Genomic DNA, 24,289 nt, shown 5'->3' on the forward strand with positions numbered 1-24,289 from the left:
GTAACTTATCTTTATAAATCCTTATCAGTTAAAAGCAAGAGACACGTTAGCATTTTTCTGCTTCTCAAAGATCCAGCAGAAAAGTGCCAATATCCTATCTTTCAATACCCTTGTCTAAGTGATCCTTGGAGTTAGAGAGTACTCAGATGAAGAACATTTTATGACCTCCCACTTCAGCTAGTTTTCACCTGTATTTATTTAGGTGCTGATCTCTGGATATCAACACCAAGTAGACGATTTCCTGGTTGGACTGTGAACCCACTTGAAATATAAACATATTTTTGCTAACATAAGAAGCATTGTTACTCTTCTCATTGATGCTAATGAAATACCTTTGGAGTTCTATTTGGCAAAGTGCATTGCGAGGCCTTAATATTAGTTGCTTTTCACAAACAATTTTGTGAGGAAGGACGCAAGTATCACACCTCCTCTACAGATATTCTCCTCCTCCTCCTCCTCCTCCTCCATGTTTTCTTTTTTCTTTTTTTCTTTCTTCTTCTCATACATCATACATCATACATCCTGCCTACCCAAGCACTCCTCAGGCAGCTGGAGGGTGATAAGGTTTTACAGAGAAGACATTTGCAGGCAGCTGAGACCTAAGTCTTTTCTCTGATATGAAAACTCTTCAGGTCTGTGACAAAGGAGAGGATGTGAGACTACATTCCTCTTTCACAGTTGTGGCCAGGTGTGAGCCAGGTGTGGTCTTCAGGTCTTAAATCAAGACTAACTGCCAAGATATACCAGTTCCAAACCTTGCCCCAGCCCTAATACAATCGGTAAACTTTTTTTTAATGGTATTTGTTAAGTGCTTATTATGTGCCAGAAACTGTACTAGAAGCAGGGGTAGATAAACAGGTTGGACACAGTCCCTGTTCCATGTGGAACACCATTCCACAGTCTTAATCTGCATTTTACAGATGAGAAAAGTGAGGCACAAAGAAGTTGAATGACTTGACCAAGGTCATACAGCACACAAGTGGCAGTGCAGGGATTAGAACCCAACCCTTTGGCTCTCTGGCCCATGGTTTTTCCACAGGGACATGCTGCTTCTCTAATCTTCCATTTATGCTCTCTTTCTCAGTCTTTCAGCATAGTAAATGGAGCATAATTGTTCCTTTTCTTGCTTCTCAGACCTAATGAGGAATTAATTAGTAAACTGTGGCTACCATACTTGGAAAAAGGAAAGTATAATATGTAGTTACCTTGGACAAATACTATGGCCTAGTGGAAAGAGCGTGGGCCTAGGAGTCAAAGAGCCTTGGTTCCAATCCTGGCTCCATCACTTGCTTTACTTATTTTTTTAACTGTTGCTTGTTAAGTGCTTATTAGGCACTACTAAGCATGGGGGTAGATACAAGCTAATCAGGTTGAACACAGTTCATGTTCTACATGGGGCTCACAGTCTTAATCACCATTTTACAGATGAGGAAATAGAGGCAGAGAGAAGTGAAGTGCAATGCTGTTTCTTGGCAAGAACACTCCTCATCAGAGTGTGCACCCTTTCTCTGAAGGGTTTTGGGGGTACACTACATAAACTGAGAGCAAAGAGTTCAAGCAGAGGAATGTGGTCTGTGATGGTATCAGGGTCTCCCTTTGTTTGGGTACCCCCCTCCAACTTCCATCCATATTCCTCCTCCTTTTTTCCTTCCAAGCAGTGAGGTTGGGATGTCCTTTCATCCCATAGCTGCCTCATTTTCCTCATGGCTCCTCATCTTCATTTTTTCCATACATTTGCCCTCTCTTTACAGTGTTCTGCAAAACTGAAAAAGCTAATGATTCTACCTGTGGTTTCACCACATCCTTCCTCGGTGCTAATGTACCTGTTTGGAATAGGATGAAATGAGAGCAAAAAACATGATTTTTCAGAAACCAAACAGTATTCACACTCTCCAGTGGTTGCATAGGTTCTGAATGAGCCATTATGCATTGTGAAAAACGTGTTAGTCAGTCTAAATGAAGAGTAGCAGAAGACCTCGTAAATGGTTTGCCAGGGAAACCTACAGACTGTTCATAAGATGTTCAAAAGAACCACAAACATCCAGAGTGGTGATTCTTCAGCAATTCTGCAATGGAGACCTTTTAAATGTGGTTTATCCCTTGCTTTGATGAACCCTATTTGACTCTCATTATGTGAATGTAGATAAGATACTTTGATGATACTGAAAGAGCTAGGTTCAATTTTCACACTATTTTTTAATGGTATTTATCAAGCGCTTACTATGTGTCAGGTACTGAACTAAGCGCTGGAGTAGATACAAATTTATCAGGTCAGACGCAATCCACGTCCCACTTGGGCTCACAGTCTTAATCCCCATTTTACAGAGGAGGTAACTGAGGCCTAGAGAAGTGCCATGACTTCCTCAAGGTGGAGCTTATTATGTGCCAGGTGCTGTACTAAGTGCTGGGGTTGATTATTATTAATCATATTTATTGAGTGCTTACTATGTGCAAAGCACTGGCTAATCAGGTTGGACACAGTCACTTATAGATGAGGGAACTGAGGCTCAGAGAAATGAAGTGCCATGGAGGATTAGAACCCAGGTCCTTCTGACTTCCAGAGCCCTGCTCTATCTACTATCTATCTACTAGACCACACTCTGGGTGAATTGAGGCTAGATTGGGCTTAGTTGAGCAAGACTTCTTCTTAGAGGAGTGTGGAGGTCTAGTCCAAGTCTGCGAGTTAGGGACTGCCTCTTCTGAGTTTGCATCCAAGGGATGGGAACAGGGTGGAGTTTTAGGAGCCGTATCACTGTACTCTCCCAAGTGCTTAGTGCAGTGCTCTGTGTGCAGTAAGCATTCAATAAATATGATTGATTGATTCAAACAAAAGCCCTGATTTGCCCTACCTTAGTGTGTGTTTGCAGACCCCAAATCAATCAGTCAATCAATGGTATGTATTGAGTGTTTGCAGTGCATAGAGCATTGTACTTAGTGCTTGGGAGAGCACAATACAACAGAGTTGGAACACAGATCCCCTCAACAACCCCAAAGAGGTGACAGCAGAAATCTTTATATTTTCTGCAGAAGAATTTTGACAAGAAGGGGCTAAAAAGGTGAGCTGCAAGACAACAAATTAATCCAAAATAAATTATCTTCACTAAGGAATCACTAGCAAAACAGTGGAAGGTTTCTCATTTAAATAATCCAAGTGGCTTTTATTATGCAGTTTCCATGATAATCAGTTAATGACTCAGTTTGATCAAGGCTAGCTTTTCAGACTGAATGTTTGTTAATGACATGCCAACTTTAAAAAATAAAAGAATAGCTTTACACAGGTTTCAGCCCCCCTGCACCCTCCCCCCCCTCACCTTAGGGAAACCAATTTCTAAAAATTACTCAGTGGAAGTCTTTCTAAAATGATTTATCCAGCCTGTAGTCCTTTTATACATATAGCTATCACATTTGTCATTGGGACCAATTCTGAAGTCTTTAATCAAGGGTCTTTTTCTTTGAAAGTTCATAAGGTAATCTAAGAGAAGGATACAAGACATGCTATAATTAGTGCTTTTTATTATTAGATAGATCACTTAGTTAATGAGTTAAAGTGCTAGAGAGAGATTCTTCAGTAACACATTCAGTAACTGTGGGGAGTTAATTACTATTAGTTACATTTTATCAAACAAATGTCTTATGTACTGTATTTACTGAGAAGCAGTATTTATTTATTTGAGAAGCAGTGTGGCTCAGTGGAAAGAGCCCGGGCTTGGGAGTCAGAGTTCATGGGTTTTAATCCCGGCTCTGCCACATGTCTGCTGTGTGACCTTGGGCAAGTCACTTCATTTCTCTGAGCCTCAGTTCCCTCAACTGCAAAATGGGGATTAAGACTGTGAGCCCCACGTGGGACAATCTGATCACCTTCTATCACCCCCCAGCGCTTAGAACAGTGCCTCACACATAGTAAGCACTTAACAAATGCCATCATTATTATTATTATTTACTGTAGTATGCCTGCATTTCCCAGATCAACTACAGCACAGAATGGGTGTCTTCCACTCCCCATGGTGGGGAAAACCTCTTTGGAGATCAAAGCTATGAACTTTTCAGTACTTTGTGCTTGTGGGAGGAAGTCTACCCTACTAGCCTTTGCTTACTACTCCTTGAAACTCACCCTCAGAACTTTCTTCCTCTTCTGCCCACAGAAGATGTTGCCCCCTTGTCTTGTCTTATGCTGTCGAGTCATTTCTGACTAGCGACACCATGGACACATCTCTCCCAGAATGGCCCACTCTTCGTCTGCAATCGTTTCACTAGCGTATTCATAGAGTTTTCTTCGTAAAAATCTGGAAATAGTTTACCATTGCCTCCTTCTGCACAGTCAACTTGAGTCTTTGCCCTTGACTCTCTCTTAGGCCACTGCTGCCCAGCACAGGTGAGTTTTGACTTGTAGCAGATTACCTTCCACTCACACGCCACTGGCCAAGCTAGGAATGGAATAGGTATCCCGCTGCTTGATTCTCCCTTCCCTAACCAAGACTGGTAGAGTACTGGAAACTCTCCAGGTGCGACCCTGAGAGGGGTGATATTTCCCATACCTCTAATTAATTTTATTGTCTGTCTCCCCTGCTAGATTGTAAAATCCTTGAGGGCAGGGCTTATGTCTACTAACTCTACTAACACAGTGAACCCCAGTGTTAGGTTCAGTGCTCTACACAGAGTAAGTGCTCATTAAATAGGATTAATACTGCTACTACCATTGCTAGGTTCATCAGCAGAACAGTAAGAAAAGTAAATGAAACCAAAGACTTGAGTTGATATCCAAGTTGGATGGAAAGCACCTAGGAATTCAATCCTGGACAACCCCAGCCACCTTTTTTTATGGTATTTGTTAAGTGCTTACTATGTGTCAGGAATTGTTCTAAGCCCTGGAGTAGATACAGGTTGGACACCGTCCCTGTCCCACATGGGGCTCACAGTTTTAATCCCCATTTTGCTGATGAGGTAACTGAGGCCCAGAGAAGTGATTTGCCCAAGGTCAGGCAGCAGACAAGTGGCGGAGACGGGATTAGAACACAAGTCCTTCTGACCCCCAGGCCCATGTTCTATCCATTAGGCCATGCTGCATCTCTCTTTGAAGGGTTTTTTTCTAAATTCTCTTTCCATAGTAGTAATAATATTTCTTAACCACTCACTCTTTGCAAAGCACCATATAAACCTCCGGGAAAGAATACCCAGTTGGGAATTAGACACAGTCCTTGACCCTCAAGAGGCCCACAGTCTATGAATAAAGGGGGAGAGGGAACAGCTGACAGAAACATAAAACACGAGAAGCATTCGTTCATTCATTCAGTTGTATTTATTGAGTGCTTACTGTGTGCAGAACACTACCCTAAATGCTTGGGAAGTACAATTCAGCAACAAATAGAGACGATCCCTGCACACAGTATGGCCTGGTAGAAAGAGCACGGACCCGGGAGTCAGAGGAGCTGGGTTCTAATCCCAGCTCTACCACCTGTCTGCTTTATGACTTGGGGCAAGTAATTTCCCTTCTCTGTGCCTCAGTTCCTTTATCTGCAAAATGGGGATTCAGACACCCTCCTATGTAGATTATGAGCCCCATGTGTGACCTTGTACCTACCCCAATGCTTAGTACAGTTCCTAACAAATAATAATAATATTATTATTATTATTGAAAAAAATAAAAGAATGACAATGCCAAATCTACATAAAAGGCAAGGACAGAGATAAGTAAAAAAAATAAAAGGAAATGCAAGTTATGTGGTACTGTGGCTGGAGGAGAGCCTTAATACCTTATAGGACTGAATTTCTTAATTGTCTTTACCAGTGTAGGAAAGGGATAGGGAAGCAGCATAGCCTAGTGGGTAGAGCATTGGCCTCGGAGTCAGAAGCACCTGGGTTTGAAATCCAGCTCTGCCACTTGTCTACTGTTTGACCTTGGGCAAGTCAGTTCATTTCTATGGGCCTCAGTTACCTCATCTGTAAAATGGGGAGAAAGACTGTGAGCCCCATGTGGGACAGGGACTGTGTCCAACCTGATTAGCTTGTATCTTCCCCAGTGCTAAGAAGAGTGCTTGACATGTAGTAAACACTTAACAAATACTATTGTTATTATTATTATGATGATTACTATTCCTCACCCTGTTCACCAAGCCAAATCTGAAGGAGGCACAGTTAGCTAGTGGAATTGTCAAGGTGTGGGCTGGGAAAGGGAGGAGGAGGAGAAACCACTAGTTTAGATAAACCTGCTGGCTCGGAAGTCTAACTGTGGTGACCGCTGAGCTTTGACGAAACTTATTCATTTATTTTTTTAACGGAAGCTCCCTATTGACTTAGCACCCTAAAAAGGAACAGAAGAATTTAACCCTAGTCATGGGAGTAGCAGGAGTATGTGGGAAGTCACAACTGCTTGCCCCTATCCAGTAATTCAATATGGTTAATGAATTGCTAAGAAAGACTAAGAAAAATCATTTCATGGAAATGTCTGAAACAGCTAACTTCCTCGGGAAGTAACAACGTCCTTCCTTGGTGTTTTAAGAGATATCGCAATAACCATGTTAGGCAATTCAAACTGAGCAGGGTTTTTTGCAACAATAAGGTAAGGCAAAGGAAGCCTATTTACAGAGGAGCTGATAGAAAGTTATTCTGCTTTTAGCTGAAAAACTACTGCTATATGGCAATCTGAGTTACACCAGTCAGCTCAGAGCCCTGTCTACTTTTGCATGCAGATATACACACTACATGAGTATGAGTGTGTGTGTATGTGTGTGTGGGTGTGTGAAGTATTTGAACTGTTTTGAGTTTTGTGGTCTGTAACAATTGCCACAAAATACAAATTGTCATTTTTATGGTGTCTCCAGTGATGATTATAGATCCAAAAGCTGGGCAGTGAAAAAACAAGATAGAAAGAGCATCAGTTCTTTTGAAATGTGGTATTGGAGAAGGCTTTTGTGAATACCATCGATTGCATGAGAAACAAACAAATGGGTTTTGGAGTAAATTAAATCTACGTGTTTTTTGGAAGGCCAAATGGTTGGATTTAGCATATTTTGGACACATCATCAGAAGGATTTATCCTATGGAGAAGACACTAATGTTAGGAAAAGTCCAGGGAAAACATGAAAGAGGCAGACCAGCAGCTAGTTGGATAGAAACCATAAAAACGATAATGGAAGAAGTGTAGCAAGTTGAGGATTATGGCAGAAGACAGGACGTTCTGGAGAAAATATATCCACAGAATCACTATGAATTAGAAATGACTTAACGGCATTTGATAAAAATAATAACAATATATAGTCAGACTTCATATTTTTCAAAATACATGCAGGTAAAGCTGTGTTTCTGTTGTAAAATGGTGGTACTATTCATTAATTTGTTCAATCGTATTCATTGAGCGCTTGCTGTGCACAGAGCACTGTACTAAGTGCTTGGGAGAGTACAATATAACAATAAATGGACACATACCCTGCCCACAACAAGCTTAGAGTCTAGAGGATGAGCTTACAGTCACTGACAGTGACATTTTTACCGATTTTTGTGCAAGGGAGTTTGAAGAAACTGATAGGCATTTGACACCCAGGGTTATGCTGAAAAGGGTGCTCACTCTTTAGCAATTGAGTGGCCTGTATCTTGGGCTGTCTGTCTGCCTAGGTCTTCTTTGTTCAGCATCTCCACCCAGCAGTAGTAATAGTAATAATTGTGGTATTTGTTATGCACTTACTATGTGTCTGACACCATACTAAGTACTGGGTTAGATTCAAGTTGAATGTGTTGGACACAATCATTCATTCATTCATTCAGTCGTATTTATTGAGCACTTACTGTGTGCGGAGCACTGTACTAAGCGCTTGGGAAGGACAAGTTGGCAACATATAGAGATGATCCCTACCCAACAACGGACTCACAGTCTAGAAGGGGAAGACAGACAACAAAGCAAAACATGTAGACAGGTATCAAATTCGTCAGAGCAAATAGAATTAAAGCTATATGCACATCATTAACAAAATAAAAACGATGGGTCCACCATCCCATTGCTCAGTCATTCTAGACTGTGAGCCCGTTGTGGGCAGGGATTGCCTCTATTGCTGAATTGTACTTTCCAAGCGCTCACTACAAAGTAAGCACTCAATGAGTTCAATCATATTTGTTGAGCGCACATTCTTAATCCCCATTTTCTAGATGAGGTAACTGAGGCACAGAGAAGTAAAGTGACTTGCCCAAGGTCACACAGCAGACGAGCAGCAGAGCCGGGATTAGAATTCAGGTCCTTCTGACTCCCTGGTCTCCCCAGTATAGGAACTCCTTTGTTTTTCCAGAAGTGGTGATAGGTTGTGGTAGGTAGGTTAAAGAAGCAGAGTGGCTCAGTGGAAAGAGCCCGGGTTTTGGAGTCAAAGGTCATGGGTTCAAATCCCGGCTCTTCCAATTGTCAGCTGTGTGACTTTGGGCAAGGCACTTAACTTCTCTGTGCCTCGGTTACCTCATCTGTAAAATGGGGATTAAGACTGTGAGCCCCACATGGGACAACCTGATCACCTTGTATCCCCCCAGCGCTTAGAACGGTGCCTTGCCCATAGTAAGCGATTAACAAATACCAAAATTATTATTATTATTATTGTGATGTGACATGATGATGAGACATTTGCACTTTTTCCCCAGGGCCATGAAGCATGCATTGATAGATTGCTTACTGCAGTAAGATATCCCTGGATGCCCTTCTCTGAGGCAATCAATCAATCAAGCATATTTATTGAGTGCTTACACTGTGGAGAGCACTATACTAAGCACTTGGGAGAGTACAATACAATAAAGTTGGTAGACATGCTCCCTATCAATCAATCAATCAATTGTATTTATTTAATGCTTACTGTGTGCAGAGCACTGTACAAAACACTTGGGAGAGTACAATATAACAGACTTGGTAGACACATTCCCTGCCCACAAGGAGTTTACAGTCTAGAGGGGGAGACAGACATTAATATAAATTACTAATAAGGGAAATGGGAGAATACAAGGGTATTTTATATATGAGTTGAGGTATTTTTTAAGCACTTACTATGTGTCAGGCACTGTGCTAAACTCTGGCATGGATACAAGCAAATCAGGTTGGACACAGTCCCTGTTCCACATAGAGCTCACAGTCTTAATCTCTGTTTTACAGATAAGGTAACTGAGGCACAGAGAAGTGAAGTGACTTGGCAAAGTCACACTGCAGACGAATGATGGAGCCAGGATTAGAACCCATGTCCTTCTGACTCTGAGGCCTGAGCTCTATCCCATAGGCTAGACTGCACATATCTAAGTTCTGAAGGGTTTAGGGGTGGGGTGAATAATCAATCAATCAATCAGTGGTATTTATTGAATGTTTATTGTGTTTAGATCACTGAACTAAGTGCTTGGGAGAGAACAGTACAAAACAGTTGATAAACTGGATCTCTGCCCATAAGAAGCTTACAATCTGGAGGGGGAGACAGACATTAAAATAAATTGCTAATCAGGTAAATGGTATCTTATAAGGATAAGTTCTGAAGGATTGGGGGTAGGGTGAATAATCAATCAGTCAATCAATGGTATTTATTGAGCGCTTACTGTGTGCAGAGCACTATACTGAGCACTTGGGAGAGTACAATACAACAGAGTTGGTAGATACATACCCTTCCCATAATGAGCTTCCAGTCTAGAAGGGCAGGTTGTTGTTGTTGTTGTTGGTATTTGTTAAGCACTTACTATATGCCAAACACGGTTCTAAGTGCTGGGGTAGATACAAGGGAATAAGCTTGTCCCACGTGGGGCTCACAGTCTTCATCCCCATTTTACAGATGAGGTCACTGAGGCCCAGAGAAGTTAAGTGAGTTGACCAAAGTCACAAAGCTGACAAGTGGCAGAATCAGGATGAGAACCCATGACCTTTGACTCTCAAGCCCATGCTCTTGCCACTAAGCCACGTTGCTTCTTGTCGCCAGGCCCCAGCTGCTTCATGGTCTGTTTATCCACTTTCTTTCTGCTACACACTTCATGGGGGTCTTCCCTGCTTAAATCCCCAACACTCACAAGGTGGGTATGGCATATGCCCAAAAGTCCCCTGAGGGTATAGGTTTGTCTCCCCTGGTAGACTGTAAGCTCGCTGTGGGCAGGGAATGTGTCTCTCAATTCTGTCATACTGTCAAGCGCGCACTCATACACAGTAAGCACTTGATAATTATAATTGCTACCTTGATTGATTAAAATAACTGTCAACTGATAGCAGGTGGGGAAATCCAACCCCTTTAATCAACCAATCAATCAATTAATGGAATTTATTGAGGACTTACTGTGTGCCTAGCACTGTACTAAGCACTTGGGAGAATATAATACTTTTCATCCCTGATGAAACCCCTGAAATCAAACCTGATTTTCCTGGGAGGTATTCCTGTCTCCAAGGAAAGAGAGACTTAAAGAGGCCCCAGAAGTCCTTCCAAAGTCATCTCATAATTCAACTTTCCCACTTATCCCTCTTAAAACCAAGAAAATCTCTTAAGGTATCCTTAGGCTTTGATACCATCCCCGATTTCAGTGGGCACTTACAACTTAATGCAAAAGTAACTTTGCATTTTCCAAGAGATGTGAAATTGGATGAAAGTTATTCATTATCTTCTATATATCTAGGAGGAGAGATCCATGTTTCTTTTCTTACTGGACATAATTTGATTATCAAACTGTGTGAAGCCATGTTGAAATTCGTATCTAATCCTTATTTTCTGAGAGGCTCACATGGGAAAAAAAATCTTTTTCTAATTTTTTATCGTAATGAATGTGAAAGAAAGGGCCTGGGTGGTCCATGGAAGACTAGTAAAGTGGGAGAGAAATTTGATGCCGTTTCTGCTTTCTGTGAAATCCCCACTTTCCTGAAAAATTAAGTTAAATTCTCTGGCATCTCTAGTATATTCATCAGATTATGAAGACCGCCCTCTGGTGGCTCCTGAAAAATTTTGGATTAATTTACAATACAGTGAGCTGAATAATGTGCTGTTTTTAGGAGGAAGGAGAAGATATCAGTCTGATACGGATTGTGTGTGTGTGTGTGTGTGTGTGTGTGTGTGTGTTTTATGGTATTTGTTAAGCACTCTCTATGTGCTGGGTACTGTGCTAAGCACTAGAGTAGATACAACCTAATCAGGTTGGACACAGTCCATGTCATTCATTCATGCATTCAATCGTATTTATTGAGGCACAGAGAAGTGAAATAATTTGCTGAAGGTCACACAGCAGACAAGTGGTGAAGCCAAGATTAGAACTCAGGTTCTTTTGACCCGCAGGCCCATGCTTTATCTACCAGGCAATGCTGTTTCAATGCCTGTTGTGCTGTACTCTTCAAAGTGCTTAGTATAGTGCCCTGCATTCATTCATTCAATCGTATTTATTAATAATAATAATAATAATGGCATTTACTGAGCGCTTATTTATTGAGTGCTTACTGTGTGCAATTAATCAATCAATTGTATTTATTGAGCGTTTACTATGTGCACAGCACTGTACTAAGCGCTTGGGAAGTACAAGTTGGCAACATATAGAGACAGTCCCTACCCAACAGTGGACTCACAGTCTAGAAGGGGGAGACAGAGAACAAAACCAAACATATTAACAAAATAAAATAAATAGAATAGATATGTACAAGTAAAATAAATAAATAAATAGAGTAATAAATATGTACAAACATATATACATATATACAGGTGCTGTGGGGAAGGGAAGGAGGTAAGACGGGGGGGATGGAGAGGGGGACGAGGGGGAGAGGAAGGAAGGGGCTCAGTCTGGGAAGGCCTCCTGGAGGAGGTGAGCTCTCAGTAGGGCCTTGAAGGGAGGAAGAGAACTAGCTTGGCGGATGGGCAGAGGGAGGGCATTCCAGGCCAGAGGGACGACGTGGGCTGGGAGTCGACAGCGGGACAAGCGAGAACGAGGCACGGTGAGGAGATTAGCGGCAGAGGAGTGGAGGGTGCGGGGTGGGCTGTAGGCAGAGAGAAGGGAGGTGAGGTAGGAGGGGGCGAGGTGATGGAGAGCCTTGAAGCCCAGGGTGAGGAGTTTCTGCCTGATGTGCAGATTGATTGGTAGCCACTGGAGATTTTTGAGGAGGGGAGTAACATGCCCATAGCATTACTGGACAAGTACAATCCAGACAACAGCATGAAGTATGGATTGAAGTGGGGAGAGACACGAGGATGGGAGATCAGAGAGAAGGCTGATGCAGTAGTCCAGATGGGATAGGATGAGAGCTTGAACAAGCAGGGTAGCAATGTTGCAGAGCTGAGACCGGCAGGTTTTGGTGACGGCTTGGATGTGAGGGGTGAATGAGAGAGCGGAGTTGAGGATCAATCAATCAATCAATCAATCAATCAATTGTATTTATTGAGTGCTTACTGTGTGCAGAGCACTGTACTAAGCGCTTGGGAAGTACAAGTTGGCAACATATAGAGACAGTCCCTACCCAACAGTGGGCTCACAGTCTAAAAGGGGGAGACACCAAGGTTGTGGGCTTGTGAGACGGGAAGGATGGTAGTGCTGTCAACAGTGATGGGAAAGTCAGGGAGAGGGCAGGGTTTGGGAGGGAAGACAAGGAGTTCAGTCTTGGACATGTTGAGTTTTAGGTGGCGGGCAGACATCCAGATGGAGATATCCTGAAGGCAGGAGGAGATGCGAGCCTAGAGGGAGGGGGAGAGAGCAGGGGCAGAGATGTAGGTTTGGGTGTCATCAGCGTAGAGATGATAATTGAAGCCGTGGGAGCGAATGAGGTCACCAAGGGAGTGAGTGTAGATCGAGAACAGAAGGGGACCAAGAACTGAACCTTGGGGAACCCCCACAGTAAGGGGATGGAAGGGGGAGGAGGAGCCTGCAAAAGAGACTGAGAATGAATGACTGGAGAGATAAGAGGAGAACCAGGAGAGGACGGAGTCTGTGAAGCCAAGGTTGGACAGCATGTTAAGGAGAAGGGGGTGGTCCACAGTGTCGAAGGCAGCTGAGAGGTCGAGGAGGATTAGGATAGAGTATGAGCCATTGGATTTGGCAAGCAGGAGGTCATTGGTGACCTTTGAGAGGGCAGTTTCTGTGGAATGTAGGGGACGGAAGCCAGACTGGAGGGGGTCGAGGAGAGAGTTGGTGTTGAGGAATTTGAGGCAGTGTGTGTAGACAACTCGTTCAAGGAGTTTGGAAAGAAATGGTAGGAGGGATATGGGGCGATAACTAGAAGGTGAGGTGGGGTCAAGAGAGGGTTTTTTTAGGATGGGAGAGACATGGACATGTTTGAAGGCAGAGCACTGTATTAAGGACTTGGGAAGTACAGCACACAGTATGCACTGTGAACTCGTTGTGGGCAGGGAATGTCACTGTTCATTTTTGTATTATACTTTCCCAAGTGCTTAGTACAGTGTTCTGCACATAGTAAGCACTCAATAAATATGATTGAATAAATGAATGAATGAAATACCATTGATTGGTTAATTGATTAGTATTTGTTAAGTGCTTTCTATGTGCCGAGCACTGTGCTAACCTCTGGAGTAAACACAATCAGATCAGACACAATCCCTGATCCACATGTAGCTCACCATCTAAGATAGAGGGAGACCAGAAATTAAATCCCCATTTTACAGGTGACAAAACTGAGGCCCAGAGAAGTTAAGTGACTTCATCCAAGGTCACCCAGCAGGCAAATGGCAGAGCTGGGATTAGAACCTGGGGCTTTTTGTTCCCAGCCCCTTGGCTCTTTCCACCAGAATTCAGCAGCTGAAGACCTCTGAATTTTTCCATGTATAATAATGATGGTATTTGTATTTGTGTATGGACACGTTCCCAAAGACCAGATAGAAAACAGTGCCCCAGGCAATTGTTGGCTAGTGAATACTTGTAGGACAGTATGAATACAGCTGCGCTCTCAAAGTAGGGTTGAGCACAGCACTTATGCCTGTATCTGTAATGTATTTATTTGTTTATGTTAATGTCTGTCTCCCCTTCTAGAATGCAAGTTCATTGTTGGCAGGGAATGTGTCTGTTCATTGTAGTACTGTACTCTCCCAAGTGCTTAGTACAGTGCTTTGCACACAGTAAGTACTCAGTAAATACGATTGAATGAGTACAGCTGGATCCAAAACTTCCCTACACCTCCTCCCCTCCTAGAACGTGTTTAGATCTCTTCAGCGACATGGGCGGAGGAGATCTTTAAGAGATCGTGAGGGTTATGGTGTTTGATTGACTCTTGTCCAAAATCAATATGTATTTTCCTCTCCTCTTCTTGTCCCACTTGACAGAATGTTTTCCAGTTGAAAATTCAGAAGCATATTACTTTCTCTGGGTGCTTCATTAGAATGGGAAAAAAGAATCTGATAGTTGCCAAAATATTAGATAATTTTGTTAACTTAGACACATCCTGTTTATGAGCTAATGATTATGACATAAGTTTAGCCTCTACTCATCCCTTTTAAATCTTGAGCAAAGCCCTCCTTGCAGCAGAATCAATCAATCATATTTATTGAGCACTTACTGAGTGCAGAACACTGTACTAAACTCTTTGTAGGGTACAATATAATTGAGTTGGTAGAAACGTTCCCTGCCTACAACAAGCTTACAGACTAGAGGGAGAGACAGACATTGATATAAATAAATGAATAATGGGTATGTACATAAACGCTTCCCCTCTCATGGTCGCACCTGGAGAGTTTCCAGTACTCTATCAGTCTTGGCTAGGGGAGGGAGAGTCAAGCAGAGGCCTACCCATTTCAATTCTAGCTTGGGCAGTGACTAGCAAGTGAAAGACAATCTGCTACAAGTCAAAACTCACCTGTGCTGGGCAGCTGTGGCATGGAGACAGTCAAGGCTGGAGACTCGTGGAAGGCGGCAATGGTAAGCCACTTCCTTATTTTTACCAAGAAAACTCTACGGATCCACTACCAGAATGATTGCAGATGGAGAGTGGGGTGTTCTAGGAGAGATGTGTCCGTGCTGTCGCTATGGGTCAGAGATGACTTGACGGCACAAGACAAGACGAGACATAAGCACTATGGGGCTGAGGGTGAGGTGAATAAAAGGTGCAGATCCAAGTAGAAGGGTGACACAGTCCTCACCATTGGCTTCAGAGTATTCAATCACCTTGCCCTTTCCTACCTCACCTTGCTAATCTCCTAATACAACCCAGCCTGCACACTTCACTCCTCTAAAGCCAACCTTCTCACTGTGCCTCATCTCGTTTATCTCACCGCTGCTGACTCCTCACCCGCATCCTTCCTCTGACCTGGAACACCCTCCCTCCTCTATCGGACAGATAATTACTCTCCCCAGCTTCAAAGCCTTAGTGAAGGCACATCTCCTCCAAGAGGCCTTCCCTGGCTAAGCCTTCATTTCCTCTTCTCCCATTCCCTTCTGTGTCACCCTGACTTGCTCCCTTTATTAATCTCTCCTCCTAGACCTCAGCACTTACGTGCATATTTGTAATTTATTTATTTATATTAATGTCTGTCTCCTCCCCTCTAGACTGTAAGCTGGTTGTGGGCAGGGAATGTGTCTGTTTATTGTTAAATTGTACTCACCCAAGTGTTTAGTACCATGCTCTCCACATGGTAAGCGCTCAATAAATATTACTGAACGAATGAATGAAAGGCTGATGCGGTAATCAAGGTGGGATAGGATGTGTGAATAAATTGTATGTGTTTTTGTGTGTGTCTGTATGTGTGTGCGAGAGAGAAAGAGATAGAGTGAGAGAAAGAGAGAGAAATGTTGACTCCTGTTTGTAAAGGTACTCAAGAGCCTCAGACTCTTTTGCTGTCAAAATCCGGCTAGTCTATCTGAGCTATTTCCAGTGTCTATGCTAACCTTCTGAATGCGTAATTCCTACTGGCTCAGTTCAGTGTGGTGATGAAGCTTTGGGTGGCTGCTGCCCAAATTATCCAAGGCAATAAAAGATGAAAAGACTAAGTTTCAGCATCTTATCCCTCATTTTCATCCCATTCTATCTTTCCTGATAAACTTTAAAGTTGGGCTTTGGAATGCTAAAGTCTTTTATCTGTCTGCTCTACACAGTAAGCTCACTGTGGGAAGCGAATGTGTATCTACCAACTCTGTTGTATTGTACTCTCCCAAGCACTTAGTACAGTGCTCCACACACAGTAAGCGCTCAATAAATATGATTGATAGATTGATTGACAGATTGATTTTTCTAAGGAGTAAGGCATGTCTCTGCTCTCCCTTCTGACCATCACAAGTATAATTCAATTTTTGTGAAAATAAAATAAATATTCAGCCATTCAGTTATGGCACATTCCTTTTCCTCTCACCATTGCATTAGTTTATTAAAATCTTCTTTAGTTCAGTGTCAGTGTAATAAGGAACTGTAAAGGTGAGATTTGCTGTGCAGAATTGGCTTCTTAAATTAAGTACTTTGACTTTTTGATATTCGAACATGTCTAGGACAACTCTGGCTTTTCATCCTGAATTTAGGGAGTAGTATTCATTCATTCATTCAATCGTGTTTATTGAGCACTTACTCTGTGCAAAGCATTGTACCAAGTGCCTGGAAAGTACAATTTGGCAACAGATGGAGATAATCCCTACCCAACAATGGGCTCAAAGTCTAGAAGGGGTGAATGCTGCACTGTGGAGGAAAGAGCTGGGCTTGTCCATGACATAAATCTTTTTCCACTCCTTCCTGGAATTCCTCTTCTTTTCCTCTTTCCTTGTTTCAAGATCTTCCAAACTGAAATAGAGACCTCAGTCTTTTGTAATTACTATCTTTGGTTTTGGTTAGGAAGTTCATCAGGTTGACTTTTCCCCCATGAAACATTGTGTTTTAAAACATTATCATGTGTTTTATTGATTGGTTTCTTTACGGAAGCCATTGTGTCTCCATGTCCTGATGGAAAAATTGGACTTCCACAATGGCTTCTTTTCATGAGAAAATGGAGCTATTTTTGCCTATTTCTTTTGTGGTTCTCCAATTGAAAAGTCGCCCCCTATCAGGGAAACTAAGGTAGTCTGGAGAGCAGCCCAGTGACTGCTTAATAAAAACAATAATAATTTAAAAAAAGGTTTACAAGCTTAGCCCTATTGGGATTCTCAAGGAGAAAGTAGAAAACCACTCAGTTGTATTAGACATTTAAATAGCTTTGGATTCTCTTTAGTGTCTGGGAAGAAGAAATTACTAAATAATATTCTGTTGCCCAAGAAGGATTTATTCATTTTACCAGCACAGAACATGGACTCCTTAAATCTCTTTACTCCTTCAAGCTTAATCTAGATGTTCTAAAAAGAAATTTAGAAAAAAATTGAACTTAAAGACAAGTATAATGCTTCCAGAACTTGGCATAGTTCTGAAAGTGTGCAGCAAAGAGCATTTAGAAGGCAGAAGAATTCATGTGCCAATTCCATGATTACAAGTTTCAAAATTTTAAAAAAATGAGTAAGAAAGTATCATCATTTCCATTGCCGGGGCTGCTTAGTTAGTAAAAGCTTGCTCATTCTATAAAGATGAACAACATGTAATTTCCCAGTCACAAATTAGAGATAACTAAAATGCACTTTGCTGGGAAACCCTGTTCTGTGGATTATTGAAAATAATGACTCTCTCTGTTCATTGTTCAGAAGAAAACCTTTGTTGGTTTGGCAAAGAGAAAAATGCTGACTGAGCACTATAAAAACAGTTTATTTATGTTCCTAGCACTTCTACTATTTCTCATTCAGGTTTACCCAAGCCTGGAAAATACTCAGTTAAGATGCTTTAAAAATTTCTCAGGAACACTCCCAATACTGACATTCCCAATCTGAAAAGGAATTGCAGATCTCCAAATAAAGATGGTCACAGCAGATACTTGGAGCTGTGAGAATGTCCCATTATACTTCAACAATGTTTTCTAAAAACTCGCTGCTTTATGTAAACCAGCAAATTCGACTTAGTCCTAAAGGAGGTCGACTAAAGAATTGACTGACTAGCAGACTCAGAGTTAGAATGACATGAATCTGTCAAATTATCAAGCCCCTTCTTTGAGGACATTTTAAAGACAAATGTTTGGACTAGCTGTTTTAAAAATGGGAACTAACGAATGGAGTCAGAGCCTAAGAGAGCCCATTGTCACTTAAATACCTTTTTTATTTATTTCTTAGAAGGGTAATAGTTCCTCCATTCTTGGGACCTGATTTCAGACAGAAGAGAAATGCAGCTGTCAAGTAGCATATCATTTTACATTTGATACCATTTCATCTCATGTTTTCCGCTTTGGGATATTAGTCATGAAGCAAAAAGAGAGTGCTGGCATAGCTTATTTTGGATATTATTTGGAATGAGTTTAACCAGGATATTTTAGGAAATTAAGGAAATTTAGAAATATAGGAAATTAAGTGACAATCTACTTTCTCTCCCTTTTCCCCTGAGGTTTTAAATCTATTTATCTTTCTCACTCCTTGCACATGTACATACACATGTCTCTTGGATGTACATATTCCATTTTTTTCCAAGAGCTGTTTGTGGGGTATAATTGTAGGGTATAATTTGGTCAGAATCTCAATCCATCCCCTCAAGAGAGAAGGGTGGGCAAAAGCAACGAACTACATAACCCCAGCTTTCATGCTTTTAGAATATTGGGAAAGGAATTGCAGTTTCTAACCCAAGACTATTTGTGTGGAACAAGAAAGTATGCAAGAATAACCCACCTCGCTCCCCATCCATTTCCCAATCAATCATTCAATCGTATTTATTGAGCGCTTACTATGTGCAGAACACAGTACTAAGACCTTGGGAGAGTAAAGTGCAACAGAACTAGCAGACACTTTCCCTGCCCATAACGAGCATACAGTTTTGTGAGACTGCCCACAGTTTATTGCTGATATCTTAATTGTTGAATATTAACTTGTTTTCATTGTCATTTACATTATACGGCAGCTGAGAAAAGCACCCTAATCCTAATTGTGATATATGTTAAGCACTTACTACGGTCTAAGCACTGGGGTCCTATCTTGTCATGCTATCGATACATTTCTGACCCATAGCGACACCATGGACACATCTCTCCCATAACTCCACGCTCTCCATCTGCAATCATTCTGGTAATGTATCTACAGAGTTGTCTTGGTAAAAATATGGAAGTGGTTTACCATTGTCTCCTTCTGCAGAGTAAAGTTCAGTCTCCAGTCTCGATTCTCTCCCATGCCACTGCAGCCCAGCACAGGTGAGTTTTGATTTGTAGCAGATTGCTTTCCACTCCCTAGCCATTGCCCTAGCTAGGAATGGAATGGGTAATCCTCTGCTTGACTCTCCCTCCAGTAGCCAAGACCGGTAGAGTACTAGAAACTCTCCAGGTGTGACCCTGAGAGGGAAAGCACCAGAGTAGATACAAGTTAATCGGGTCAGACACAATTCCTGACTCATATAAGGCTCACAGTCTTAGTTCCCATTTTACAGATGAGGAAACGGAGGCACAGGAAAGTGAAGTGACTTACCCAAGGTTACACAGCAGACAAGTCGCAGATCAGGGATTAGAACCCAGGTCCTTCTGATTCCCAGGCCTGTGCCCTAACCACTAGACCACACCCTAGTACAAGCTTCACTTCTTCCCTTGAATGTCCCTGTTCCCAGTATGCTCCCTGTGTGCCGGGGTAAGAATAAACTTGCTCTAGGACCCTTCCATCATTGCTGAGAAAAGCACCATGACAACTGCCGTTTCCTTTCCAGGGGCGAAGGTCCCCACTCCCTGCATGCTCTGGGCTTCCCAGGCAGATTCCACTTCTGCTAAGGAAAGCACCATGGCAGCAGTCTAGAGCGGGAGACAGATGTTAAAGTAAATTATGGATGTGTACAAAAGTTCTGTGGGGCTGTAAGTGTGGTGAATAAAGGGTACAAATCCAAGTGTAAGAACGATGCAGTAGGGAGAGGGAGTAGGGGAATGAGGCCTTAGTTAGGAAGACATGTGATTTTAATAAGGCTTTGAAGGAGGGGAGAGTGTTTGTCATTTAAGAAGGGGGTGGGAGTTCCAAGCCAGAGGGTGGGTGGGGGCAAGGGGTCGGTGGTGAGATGGATGAGATCAAGGGACAGTGAGTACATTGGCATTATTAGAGCAAAGGGTGCAGACTGCATGATAGTAGGAAGTCAGAGGTAAAATAGGAGGAGGCATGGTGATTTAATGCTCTGAAGCCAACGATAAGGAGTTTCTGTTTGATATGGAGGTGCATGAGCAACCACTGGAGGTTCTTGAGGAGTGGGGACACATAGACCAATCTTTTTTTAGAAAAATGATCCAGCCAGCAGAGTGAAGTATGGACTGGAGTGGGTAGAAGCAGGAGGCAGGAAGGTCAGTAAGGAGGCTGATGGGGTAGTCAAAGAGGGATAGGATAAGTGCTTGGCTCCATGTGGTAGCCGTTTGGATGGAAGGGAAGTGTTTGAATGGAGGGGAAGTGACCCAGGAGAGCCAAAGGGAGAGAATGAGTTCTCCAAGGGAGTGAACGTAGATGGAGAATAGAAGGAGACCCAGAAATGAGCAGTGAGGGACTCCCACAGTTAGAGAGTGGGAGGCAGAGGAGGAGCCTATGAAAAGGATTGAGAATGAGAGGCCAGAGAGACAGGAGGGGAACCAGGAGAGGATGGTATCAGTGAAACCAAAGTTAGATAATGTCTCCAGGAGATGGGAGTGGTCTATAGTGTCAAAGGCAGCTGAGAGGTTGAGGAGAATTAGGATGGAGTAGAGGCCATTGGATTTGACAAGAAGGAGATCTCTGGTGAATTTTGAGAGGGCAATTTCTGCAGGGTGGCTTAGTGGAAAGATCACGGGCCTGGGAATCAATCAATCAATCAATCAATCAATCAGTCATATTTATTGAGTGCTTACTGTGTGCAGAGCACTGTACTAAGCGCTTGGGAAGTACAAGTTGGCAACATATAGAGACAATCCCTACCCAACAGTGCGGAATCAGAAGGACTTGGGTTGTAATCACAGTTCTGCCACCTGTCTGCTGTGAGACCCTGGGCAAGTCCCTTAACTTCTCTGTGCTCCATTTACCTCATCTGTAAAATGGGGTTTATTAGAATTGGAGGAGAGGAAATGGAGACTCAGTGGTAGGAGGGAGATGGGGAGATAACTAGAGGGAACCATGGGGTCAAGAGAGGGTTTTTCTAGAATAGAGGAGATATGAGCAGCAGTTTGTAGCATTCTTGCAAAACTAAGATCTGAGAACATTCTGAGGGAAAGGGATGGTCAACGGAGTTGAAGGTAACCTGAGGGGTAAAAGGAGAATTGGGATGGAGGAGACTCAGTCAATCAGTCAATCATCAAGTCAAGCCAAATTGTCAAGTCAGTCAGTCAGTCATGCAGAGCATTGAACAGCACTTGGGAGAGTACAATACAACAATAAACAGATACATTCCCTGCCCGCATGGAGCTTAAAGCCTAGAGTGGGAGACAGACTTAATATAAAAAAAATTACAGATATGTTCATAAGTGCTGCAGGGCTGGGAGAGGTCATGAATAAAGGGAACAAGTCAGAAAGCAGAAGAGAGTGGGAGAAGAGGAAAGAAAGGCTTAGGAAAGCCCTCTTGGAGGAGATGTGCCTTCAATAAGGCTTTGAAATGTGGGAGAGTAATTGTCTGTTGGATACGAGGAGGGAGGGAGTTCCAGGCCAAAGTCAGGATTTGGGTGAGAAATTGGTGGTGAGATAGATGAGAATGAGGTACAATGAGAAGATTAGCAGTTGGGGAGTGAAGTGTGTGGGCTGGGTTGGAGTAGAAGAGTAGCGAGGTGAGGTAGGAGGGGGCAGGGTGATTGAGTACTTTAAAGCTGATTGTGAGGAGTTTTTGTTTGATGTAGAGGTGGATGAGCAACCCCTGAAGTTTCCTGATGAGTGGGGAATGTGAACTGTATGTTTTTGTAGAAAATAGATCTGGGCAGCAGAGTAAAGTATGGACTGGTGTGGGGAGAGACAGGAAGCAGGAGGGAGGGAGGGAGGGGGAGACAGGAGAAAGATGGTGACTTTGGAGAGTGTGGTCTTGGCAGTGACAGGGTGAAAACCTGAATATATGGGATCAAGAAGAGAGTTGATTGAAAAAAAAGTGGTCATTGGCGATAGACAACTCTTTCAAAGAGTTTGCTGCCTTAATATGTGTGTGTGTGTGTGTGTGTGTGTGTGTGTGTGTGTGTGTGTGTAGTCTATGGAACTGTCATTCACCTCATTCAAAGTAGAAGCATTTTGATGCAAAAACCAAAATGGTCCCCTTGAAGTAGCAGGAAGAAAGCCTGATTGTACTTAAATTTAACTTGCTTTTGAACTGGGGAAACCCTAAAATAATAAACACATGGGAAATAAATGTGAGCGGGGATGGGGTGGAGGCCTAGGGTTGTCGAATATCATCAGTGCAAATTGTAGCTGATTCATTTGAAGGAGATGTTTATGGCTCTTGATACAGATAAATAGAACTGGGAATGAGGGCATAAATAACAGGGCTAGTTGGCTTTCAGGAATTTGGGACTTGCAAAATGTACTGATTTTTCAAAGAATAAGAAGCATTTTTTAAAAGTGACACTAGTAAAGGACTACCTTGTCTTCCATTCGGCTTTAAGAAGTAGGTAGGCAGGCTTCCTTTTTGGTTAGTGACCTCTTAAGCACACTTCAAGTGTTTTTTAGAAGCTCTGTAATTTTGTGGTTGGGTGTCCCACCCTTGCTCTACTGAGGGTGTTAACAGGCCAGAATCAAAATGCCTGCAGATCGCATTACAGAATTCTTAAAAGATCAAAGTAGGACACTGTAAATGTAAAGATCAAAGTAGTGCAGCCAAATGCCGTCTTCCATATGTATGTGAGGCATTAAAACTCTCACACTCTGAAGAAAAAGATTGTAAAAGGGAATCTAAAATGGCACAACGTGAATCCATTCTTGTGGCAGTGATTTCAATGAGAATAGGAAACAGGACCTACTTCAACCATTCTTGTTACAATTTCAAATGGATAAATCTCATTCCTCCCAGCTGTCCATACCGGAAAATAAATAACAGAACAGTTATCCTCTAACACATGTCCTTAGCCTCTTCTTACACAGCCTCTTCTTCTGAAATGGATTTTATTCACAACATCAGACATCATCTGAATGTGATCCTTGTTTTCAATTATACATATCCAAGAGTCTCTCCATTTTTTCCCCTTTACTTTGCCTTAGGAAACCAAAATGACATCAAAGATTATAGCCTTGAGGGGAAAGTCTATGGTATCATCACTCTAACATTTGAAGAGATGAATTTCATTGGAATGCCTCAGTCTTTAATTAGTTAATTCTGTAAGAGTTTTTATTAATGTTTAATTAATGATTAATGTTTTTGTTTAAAATATCCTAGTTCCTACTTTTGCACAGCTTAATTTTTTTTCTAAAATCCAGGCACAAAGATTCACAGTGATAGACTGAACCTCTGCCACACTTTTTCATGTAGAAATAATTTACAAACATAAATTAAGTTCCACAGTTGTTCATTATACAGCTGAAACCTCAGAAAGAAAAAGTGACTGACTCCAATTCTCTAAGCAAATGATTCATTCGTTCAATTCATTCAATTATATTTATTGAGCGCTTACTGTGTGCACAGCACTGTACTAAGTGCTTGGGGGTACAAGTCGGCAACATATGGAGATGGTCCCTACCCAACAACAGGCTCACAGTCTAGAAGGGGGAGACAGACAACAAAACAAAACATGTAGACAGATTCCAAGAGGGCTCTGTGTTTTGACTCCAGTCTTGGGGCATAGTTAGAAAAACACATCTTTTCAGTACTGATAAAACCAAATGTTGCACCCTATAGATTGTATGTACTCTGTGGCAGATTGAAGACTATAGTCAGTGGATTTGGCAGTTTCTTAACAACTGTAATATTACCAGTCTCGTTTACCTCAATGATTTCTTTTCCTCACTGACGTCCTACTCCACTCCACTCCATACGCCTCACTCCTCCAACACCAACGTACTCATTGTACTTAGATCTTGGGTATCTTGCTGAAGACCACTTGCCCATGTCCTCCCTCTGGCCTGGAATTTCCCTCCCCCTCTAAATATGCGAGACCACCACTCTCCCTGTCTTCAAAGCCTTATTAAAATCACAACCCCTCCAAGAGGCCTTCCCTGACAAAGCCCTCTTTTCCCCTACTCTCTCTCCTTTCTGCATCACCTTTGGACTTGAATCTTTACCTTTTAAACGTTGGATAGTCATTCCAACCTCAGCCCCACGGAACCTATCCCTAATTTATTTTAATGTGTATCTTCCCCTCTAAACAGTATGCTCTGGTGGGCAAGGTCTTCTGACTCTTTGGTATTATACTCTCTGAAGCGCTTAGTACAGTGCTTTGCACTCAGAAAGTGC

The 24,289-nt window shown here is 42.3% G+C and overlaps 3 non-coding genes across 3 annotated transcripts; 1 reads left to right on the forward strand and 2 right to left on the reverse strand.

The window, feature by feature from the left end:
• Window positions 1-4,382: 4,382 nt before the first annotated feature.
• LOC119943114 lies at window positions 4,383-4,520 on the reverse strand. Its single transcript, XR_005455594.1, has one exon. It is a non-coding gene; the product is annotated as a small nucleolar RNA SNORA7 (small nucleolar RNA).
• Window positions 4,521-14,610: 10,090 nt separating this feature from the next.
• On the forward strand, window positions 14,611-14,748 carry LOC119942977. Its single transcript, XR_005455467.1, has one exon. It is a non-coding gene; the product is annotated as a small nucleolar RNA SNORA7 (small nucleolar RNA).
• Window positions 14,749-19,140: 4,392 nt separating this feature from the next.
• LOC119942934 lies at window positions 19,141-19,278 on the reverse strand. Its single transcript, XR_005455427.1, has one exon. It is a non-coding gene; the product is annotated as a small nucleolar RNA SNORA7 (small nucleolar RNA).
• Between the last annotated feature and the right edge of the window lie 5,011 nt (window positions 19,279-24,289).

The sequence above is a fragment of the Tachyglossus aculeatus genome, chromosome 21, assembly GCF_015852505.1.
Source record: "Tachyglossus aculeatus isolate mTacAcu1 chromosome 21, mTacAcu1.pri, whole genome shotgun sequence".
In the NCBI taxonomy this organism is placed as follows: domain Eukaryota; kingdom Metazoa; phylum Chordata; class Mammalia; order Monotremata; family Tachyglossidae; genus Tachyglossus; species Tachyglossus aculeatus.